General features: G+C 46.0%; 1 protein-coding gene across 1 annotated transcript in view; it reads left to right on the top strand.

Moving 5' to 3' along the window:
* Nucleotides 1-9,012, top strand: part of TSHZ2 (teashirt zinc finger homeobox 2) — a 330,390-nt gene extending 321,378 nt beyond the window's left edge. Inside the window, exon 3 of the mRNA XM_077929297.1 lies at nucleotides 7,080-9,012. The gene's annotated coding sequence lies outside the window, so the exon portion shown is untranslated. The remainder of the gene's footprint in view (nucleotides 1-7,079) is intronic.
* The last annotated feature ends 222 nt before the right edge of the window (nucleotides 9,013-9,234 follow it).

Consider the following 9,234-nt stretch of genomic DNA (forward strand, 5'->3'; position numbering starts at 1 on the left):
GTCATATCTGCACCATACATTTAAAGCAGTGTTTACCACATTAAACAGTCATGGCTCCCCCCAAACAAGAGCTATACTTGGAAGAATGTGTGCCCCACCCCCCAACACAGAGAACTACATGCTATAGAAATAACATAGTATGTGCAGGTTTGTAATTCTTCACTTTGATTGGGGGGGGGCTTTTGTTTTATTTTTAACGTAACGCTGCTATGGCTGACTAATGTCATGTGAACATGGCTTCAAAAACTAGCAGTGGGAGTGCACCCAGCGCAGAGTAAGCAGCAATGTGAACTCCCCCCCCCCCAAAAAAAAAAAAATCTTCCTGGCCTGTTTTCCATCACCAATCATGCCTGAGAAGATACATTCATTTGCAGTGAAGGCAATAACAGGTTAGGGAAGTGAGAGCGATTTTCAGTAGGAAAACAGAACAAGAAAAAAGCCTCTTTCTGCCTGTGCTGGTCTTTGCTTCAAACTGTAGCTGCAATAGCAGCAGTGTGTACGTGAGTTTGAACAGAGAGATACAGTAGATAACAGGGAGGAAATTATGGGTAAATACATAAAATACAGTGGTGCCCCGCAAGACGAATGCCTCGCAAGACGAAAAACTCGCTAGCCGTTAATAGCCGCTAAGCCGCTAATAGCCGTGCTTCGCAAGACGAAAAAACCGCAAGACCAAGAGACTCGCGGAACGGATTAATTTCATCTTGCAAGGCACCACTGTATTGTTCTGCTGTGGGAGAGGTACTTGATAGGCCCTCTCCCATTCAAGGTGAGCGAGAGGAAGGCTTAAATAAATAAATAAATAAATAAATAAATGTCAACCTTATAACACTGACACAAAACACACACCAAATGTAGTCTCCTCACCAACTTCATGATTACACAAAGTTGGTGTGCCTGTGTTACGTTCACCAATTTGGTCTCAGGGCTTTGTTTTTGCTTAATGAAAGGAGATCTCCTTGTTTCTCCTGTGGTTCAGCAGGCAAATGGAAGCCTATAACTGAAGACAACCACTTAACTTGCTTCAATCCCAGATGTGATTGCCTGATCAAGGGGTTAATCAAAGGCCTGAAGCAAATTGAAAAGAAGGAAAAGGAACTCCGGAATAATTAGGGACTCCTCCTGACTCGCCGTGCTTTTATCTCAGAGTTGCTGCAGACGTGGTGATAAGCAGAGAAGGCATGGCGTAAGGAGTGCAGTTGACTAGAACTTCCTGGACCATGCTTCTCCATCACAGTAAGATCTTTCACATCTACCCCAGCTGGGAAACACATTAGTGACGTGGGGAATGCCATGCAGTGGTGGAGCTTCATGCTCCAGCACCGGGGGGGCGGAGAGCAGGGGGGGCAGGGCTGGCACCCCACTGGGATCGCGCTGCCGGGGGCGGTGTGCTCCCCCCACACTCCTCTTCCTCCGCCAGTGATGCCATGCACATCCCTCCAGAGGTGAGAGCTCTCTAGACTTGTCCACACCAAAGGGGGGGACTGTTTTCAGACTGAGAGCCACTTTCTGGCCCACCTTCCTGTAGTCACATGTCAGTGGTGGGCAGGGCCAGAGACAAAAGCGTGTGGAGCAAAAATGTATCCCCCCCCCCCCCCCCGCTTTGTACAGCTTCTCCATGATTTCAGGGAGAAGATGTCTACCCCACCCTACTTGGAGACGCCAGGAATTGAAGCAGGTGCTTCGCCACTGAGCTAAGGCCCTTCTCGAAAGGCCAAAAGCGCCCCCCTCCAATGTAATGTATAAGGCACAAAACAGGTTCACACCCATGCTACGCATTTAAAGCACTCTAACTATTATACCACTTCAATAGTCATGGCTTCCCTTAAAGAATTGTGTGAAATGTAGTTTGTTAAGGGTGCTGACAGATGGAATGAGAGCTGATTTTTTTTAAAGCATACAAACAAACACGAGATCTGGGTCACATCATCTACACTACACATTTAAAGCATTCTCTTTTTTAACCTGACTATAAGAGTCATGTCTATAATATGGCACCCTGTGTAAAACCAAAATTTGATACATCCACCCACTGCTTAGCCCTTGAGCAAAACCAGCTAAGCGAGGCACTGGGCATTAGGAAGGAGGTATAAGGCTCTGGCAGAGTCCCAGAGCCCTCCCATCTCCTTCCCAAAGCCCAGCATGTCTTTTTTGGCAAGGAGGTGGGAAAGCACCCCCTCAGCTCAGCGTACCTGTGTGGGAGAACCGGACATGCCCCCTCCATCACATCTATACATTTAAAGCACTCATATACCACTTTGGCAGTTAAAACTTCCCTCAGGGAATCCTGGGAACTGTAGTTTCTTAAGCATGAGGATAGTTGCCAGGAGGCCCCTCACAGAGCTGTAATTCCCAAGAGACTATAGCTCCCAGGATCCATTGGGGAAGCCATGACTATTACCAACATCCACTCCTGGAGACGGAGCCACAATGCTGAGGTGAGGGAGAGGGAAGAGAGGAGAGGCCCCATTGCCTACAGAAACCATCCCTGATTTGCTTGACCAGGAAAGGTCACAGTGGGTGGTGGACTTCTCAGGGCCCCCTCTTGAAAGTAGCAGCAGAAGGCCTTTTGGTGGGGCCAGGTGTGTGCAGCTGTGTTTAATGTATCAGATCTGCTTGCCGCTGCAACAGTTTCTCTCTCTCTCTCTCTCTCTCTCTCTCTCTCTCTCTCTCTCTCTCTTTCTGATGCCGGATACAAACCGCTGTGCAGAGTAATTGCCAAATGCTTACATCAATGCATAAATAAGACAAATAAATTTATTTACATTATTCATATTTTCTGTGCTTTCCTGCTCTTTTATTTATGCCTTAAACAACAGTTACAGTAAATATAACAATAAAAAAGAGTGCCTGCAGCAGGCCGGATGATGATCAAAAAGCTCTGATATAGAGCAATTCATGTTTCTTCTTTACAATCGCTAACGAATCTTAACTTGAGCCGTGTTACGTTCCCATGTGAGTGATAAGCAATGATTTATTAGGAAGTGTCACGAAATCGGAATGCCGTACAGTGAGAAATGAGTGAGTGGGAAACGCGTTCCCAGTTTCCCAGTCTCATTACTCAAAGATGCAGAGTCCCTTTTCCTGGCCTAATTTCACCAGAGATTTTCTTAAAGGCCCTTGCTTTACAACGGGGGGGGGGGGGGGGAAATCAACAACCAAGGCTTGCAGAGAAATGCCTGACCCTGACATAGCCTTGCTGTCTGTTGTCTGTGCCATTATTATGAGGTACGGGGAGCCCTCACAAGGGCAACCCATGCTACTTACATGAACAATGTGATATGTGATCCAGGATGTTACAGATCTCAGCTTAGAATAACTTATTTTAAAGTTAATTATGTATGCATTTAGAGCTGTGTCTGACATTATTGGTCCACTAGTGCTAGCAGATGGGTGGGTTTTAAATTGTGCAATAGAGGAACCCAATGCAACAGCTACACTAGCAGGAACTCGCCCCTCCTTGAAAATTTTGGGGGGCCTCGACCCCTGCCCCCACTAGATGGCACCCCTGCTTAGCATCATATGACCTGAGATCTGAAGATAAGAGAACCTTGAGGAAATTGTCAGATTCTTTGTCCATCTGACCCCAAACTTGCCTACCCTAACAGCAGCAATCCAGGGTCTCCAGCAGAAATTGTTGCCCTGGTCCTTCTAACAGGCAATGCCAAGGAATGGGGCAGTTTGCATGCAAAGGATGTGCTCTGTCGCTGAGTTATGGTCCCTCTAAGCAATTCATAGAGGGCATATCTATCGATGACTATTAGCCATGATTGCTGAAGTGTATATGAGTGTGTGCCAGGGATGGTCACCAACTTGCATGGTTTTAAAGGTGGATCAGACAGATTTACAGAGGATAAGGCAATCAAAAACAAGCGGCCCATGGGGGTCGTTTAACTGGCCAATGGACCCCCGCCACCCATTTGGTCGGCTCCCGTGTGCTGCGCTAAACCGGTGCGGAGCAGAGCGGGGACTGCCTTCCACGATGCTGGCCGGCTTCCCATTGGCTGCAGGACGCTCCTGCAGCCAATAGGAAGTTGTGCACACCTCCTCTGCACCAGAAGGAGTGCCAGAAACAGCGTTTGCGCATGTGCACACTCTGGCCCACCATGGTGTCTGTGGGACCGTGAACCGGCCCAAGCCACAAAAACTTTGCCGACCCCTGAGCTAAGATGAAGGCACGTTTGGCAAATCCTCACCGTGATCAACTCCTACCCAGAAATCAGTCCCCACTGTGGAAAGACGTGCGGATCCAGAATCGGCCTCCACAGTCATTTACGGACACACTGTTAAGACCATATTCATGGAAGACAATCTTACTCAGCTACAAGTGATCGCCAGAGAAGAAGAACCAGCTGCATGTGTGTGATTAGATGTCATTAAACTCATTAATAAAAGAAAAATGGGTTGTGTTGTGAACAACCTAGGAGAGCTGGATGCAAACCGTTGTGGCTCTCATATGAAAGCATATTTAGTCAGACTCTCATTCTCTGAATGAGAACCAAATAACACTGAACTGAAATGCAATGCCCACCATTCAGAACGATACAGAAAGCATCCCCCGTCTTTTTCTATATTCCAGTCGCTACTTACTAGCTAATTTGCATGATATGTTGAGATGGTGGTTCTTAAGTGCACAGCTCATTACTTAATTGTTACGACTGACAGGTACTGTGATCGCCTGATAAGGAAGTTCAACAAAAGAGCTGAGCTGCAGTCATCGTTTCACCTAACCAAGCTACAATGTGATGGCTGCAATTATTACGTGTTAAACAGCACCATGTGAACCAGCGCTTAGCATCCTCACTGGTGAAAGAGGGGCTAACTGCCCCATAGAAAATATTTTCAGGATCAATCAGCAGGTGGCTTGGAAATGGCATTCTGAGTGAGAGAGGAGTTCACATTCAACGCCAGCACAGGGCAGCTGCTGGCGGGCCCCTTTGTGCCAGCAAAGCTCACTAATGGTGCCCACTATATGGCCCCTTGCACTGACCATCTGTGTGACCTTTTGCACCTAGTGAGAGGTGCAAACCGGGAGTAGGAAGCAGAGCTAGCCTACCAGGTGGCCGCACATCCCTCTTCACCTGTTGTTTCAAGATGGTTGAGCACAAAAATGGCGGCATGGTCAAAAGGACCTGCTTCCCAGTACACCAAATGCAGCTGCGGGAACCCAGGGAAGGGCCTCATCAGACCTACAAAAGCAGCGGTGCCCCACCTGGGTGTTATTGCTCTGGTGGGGGGACAGTGGGATTTCCTAAGGCAGTGTGGAGAGGTAAGGGAGAGGCAGGAAGGCACTGGAGGGGTTAATAATAATAATAATAATAATAATAATAATTTATTATTTATTCCCCAGCCACACTGGGCGGCTTCCAACAGAATATTAAAATACAACAGTCTATCAAACTTTAAAAGCTTCCCTAAACAGGGCTGCCATCAGATGTCTTCTAAAAGAGGGCCAGTGTGGTGTAGTGGTTAAGAGCGGTAGTCTCGTAATCTGGGGAACCGGGTTCGCGTCTTCGCTCCTCCACATGCAGCTGCTGGGTGACCTTGGGCCAGTCACACTTCTGTGAAGTCTCTCAGCCCCACTCACCTCACAGAGTGTTTGTTGTGGGGGAGGAAGGGAAAAGGAGAATGTTAGCCGCTTTGAGACTCCTTAAAGGGAGTGAAAGGCGGGATATCAAATCCAAACTCTTCTTCTTCTTAAAAGTCTGGTAGTTGTTTTTCTCTTTGACATCTGGTGGGAGGGCGTTCCACGGTGCGGGTGCCACTGCCGAGAAAGCCCTCTGCCTGGTTCCTTGTAACTTGGCTTCTCGCAGCAAGAGAACTGCCAGAAGCCCCTCAGTGCTGGACCTCAGTGTCCGGGCAGAACAATGGGGGTGGAGATGCTCCTTCAGGTATACTGAACCGAGGCCATTTAGGGCTTTAAAGGTCAGCACCAACACTTTGAATTGTGCTTGGAAACATACTGGGAGCCAGTGGCATAGCATGGGGGGTGCAGGGGGGGCCGGCCGCACCGGGCGCAGCATCTGGGGTTAGGGCAAATCCACAGGTTAGGGGGCGCAAATCCACAGGTTAGGGGGCGCAAATCCACGGGTTAGGGGGCACAAATTACTTGCCTTGCCCTGGGTGCTGACAACCCACGCTACGCCACTGCTGGGAGCCAGTGTGGTCTCAGTGGCCGCTCCCAGTCACCAGTTAGCTGCTGCATCCTGGATTAGTTGTAGTTTCCGGGTCACCTTCAAAGGTAGCCCCACATAGAGCGCATTGCAGTAGTCCAAGCGAGAGATAACTAGAGCATGCACCACTCTGGCGAGACAGTCCACGGGTGGGTAGGGTCTCAGCCTGCGTACCAGATGGAGCTGGTAGACAGCTGCCCTGGACACAGAATTGACCTGCGCTTCAATGGACAGCTGTGAGTCCAGAATGACTCCCAGGCTGCACACCTAGTCCTTCAGAATGACCACCAGTCTTTGAAAAGCTGGGTCCAGTTAATTCATTTTGTTGATGTAATTAAACTAAAATTGGATTTTGAATAAATGGTGCAATTGATTGTTACTGCTTTGAATGTCATTGTGTTGTTATCTTCCTGAGTGTGTTGAGCAAACCACTACTCTGAATAGTGGGGGGGGGGGGGTTATAGGGTAGGAGGCACTGTGGGTGAGTTTATGGAACCAATCAGGCAACAAATGAAAAGTTTGGGAACCACTGTTCTAAAGCATGGGCACGTTCATATGGGAGTAAGCAGTCCTTGAGGTTCTTTGATTTTAAACCATATGGGGCAGTCTTCTTCAACCTGGTGCCCTCCCAATATTTTGGACTACAAGTCCCATCAGCCCCAGCCAGCATAAAGGCTGATGGGAGTTGTAGTCCAAACCATTGAGAGGGCACCAGGTTTGCTGAGGCTGCTAAACAACCTTATAGATACATGTCTATTTGCACTTTTGCTTTCTTATTGAATCCCTCTGGGACAGATGCACCTGAAAACACGTCAGCTCAAAGAAATGCAATTTTTTAAAGAAGCAATTCTGACGTTGTCATTTGCATTGTCATTTTGTTTTGTTTTTAATTATCTCTGATTGCAGGACCAATGCCTTAACCCCCGCCCCCAGCTCTCCCGCCCTGACTGCCCACACCTTCTCCGCACGTCGCGCCGCGGCTGACATTGAACTTCCAACAACCCGGACTGAGAAGACTGCCAAAAGAATAATAAAAACCTCCAGCTATTCTTCTTCATCCTCACTAACAATTTGGTAATGAAGTATTGATTTCCACTCCCCTGCTTATGGACGATATTAGATTTTCATTGATAAACTGCAGCGAGGCTGTCTGGTCTCCACTGTCCCCTTCTGCTGTCACTAAAACAAAGTACCACTGAAGTAGGATAATGACTGAAAACATTGATGTACTTATTTTGTCAATTTGTAACACTCGACAGGAAAGGGGGGGTGGGAAGTATAATTCTTCATCGTTTAATGTCCAAGCGTGCTCCACAAGATGCAGTCACACTGGAAGGTTTGCTTTTCATGGTAATCTCTGTTTCCTATTTATAACCCCTTTGGGATAGTTTGTCTAAAGGAAATGTTTCAACTCCGTGCAGCTATTAGTAGTGCACCTGGGTTGCCCAATCCAGTCATGGCACTAGGGATCAATACATCACCGTAAGCAGAAGAATTATTAAGTTAAAACAGATCCCGAGCCAAAAAAACTGGGAACAGCGTTAATCTTCCCAGCAAGTTGTTCCAATAGTTGCGGTTAACCCTGTTGTTGCCAAAGATTTGTTGAAAATTGATTGTTCCTCCAGCTCTTTTATTCACATTGTCTTTGCTTTCTTTTTTTTAATTTAAGCATCGTCATATTTCTGTATTTCAAGGTGTATGCAATGAAACTTTTGCCCTCCAAACAAACGAAAACGAGAAAGGGTGTGTTTTTAACATGTGTATCGAGGGCTCGAACCTATTCCCAGCTTTTATCAATGCAAGAACAAACAGCTCACTTGTTGTCAAGACTATTATGGATACTTAGTAATGCAAAGACCCTAAGAATCACTATCTCCTGTTACCTATTTTTAAAATTCCAGCTCATTTTCCAAAGGAGCTAAATTGCCTCGAAAAAGAGGCAGAAGGAAACATTCTGTTTAAAAATGGTCCTTTTAACTTTTCCCCCCCATTAAAACTTTTGAGGTTCCGATTTTAATTTGTGGAATATTCACGTTAATAATGAGATCTAATTAAGACATCCATTAAAAGCCCGTTAAAGTTAATTTAACGTAAAAATTCCAATAGAACTGTATTAGATTTTCTCCATTAAATTAACGTTATGGATTTTTAACGGATGTCTTAATTATATGTTATTATTAACAGGAATACTGTATTACACAGATTAAAATTGGGTTCTATGTCAACTCACGGATAGCTTCCAAGACGTTTTAATGGTGAGCGCTCCCCATCACCCAGTACATTGTTTGTAGGGGTTAAATACAGGCACAAGCTCCTTTTCTCCAGCTAAGCATTTTCTATACAAAGCCAGCCTTTAAGAGACAATCTGTCTGTGCATTTAAAGAATGGGTTTTCATATCCTTAAAGGAGAAATAAGACTGCATTGAGTCATAAATTGCTACTCAAAATATAAAGAGGGGCATACACTAGGCATAAAACTGAAAGTGTTTTGGGGGAGAAAGACAGAATTCTTAGAGGAATAAAAGCAGTACAAGCTAAAGCTAAAATAAAATGGAATCCTGAACAAACATAGGCTGGAATCTGTTTAGTGTTTCCTCCAGTTTCTGAGAACAGAAAAATCCGACATCAGAATTGTCTGAGAAATTTTGACACGATCCCTAAACTCAACATGGAAGCAAGGAGGGGAGGGGGGGGGAGAGGGGAAAAAAATTCCCTTCTTATTTACCTCCTAGGGAAAGTGTTGCCCTTATGCCACATATAATAGCAAATTGCTTTTTTTATGGCATGCATAACCTAGATGGGGAAAAATATGGCGCTTGAGGGAAGGAGGGGAAAAGTAAATGAAGTTCCAGGAATGTCATTCTGAAGTAATGAGGCATGGACAGAAAATATACCCCTCACATCATCGGATTGAGATGGCAGTCGAAATAGCTTCATTGAAGTGTCAGCACTCATCCATCAATCAATCATCCACAAGGAAAAATAGCGACAGTACAACGGGGCAGCTTTTATGGGATTTACTCATGGGCATAGGGAATAGCAGCTCAAATGTAGTTCTGAC

Source organism: Podarcis muralis, chromosome 5, assembly GCF_964188315.1.
Source record: "Podarcis muralis chromosome 5, rPodMur119.hap1.1, whole genome shotgun sequence".
NCBI lineage: Eukaryota > Metazoa > Chordata > Lepidosauria > Squamata > Lacertidae > Podarcis > Podarcis muralis.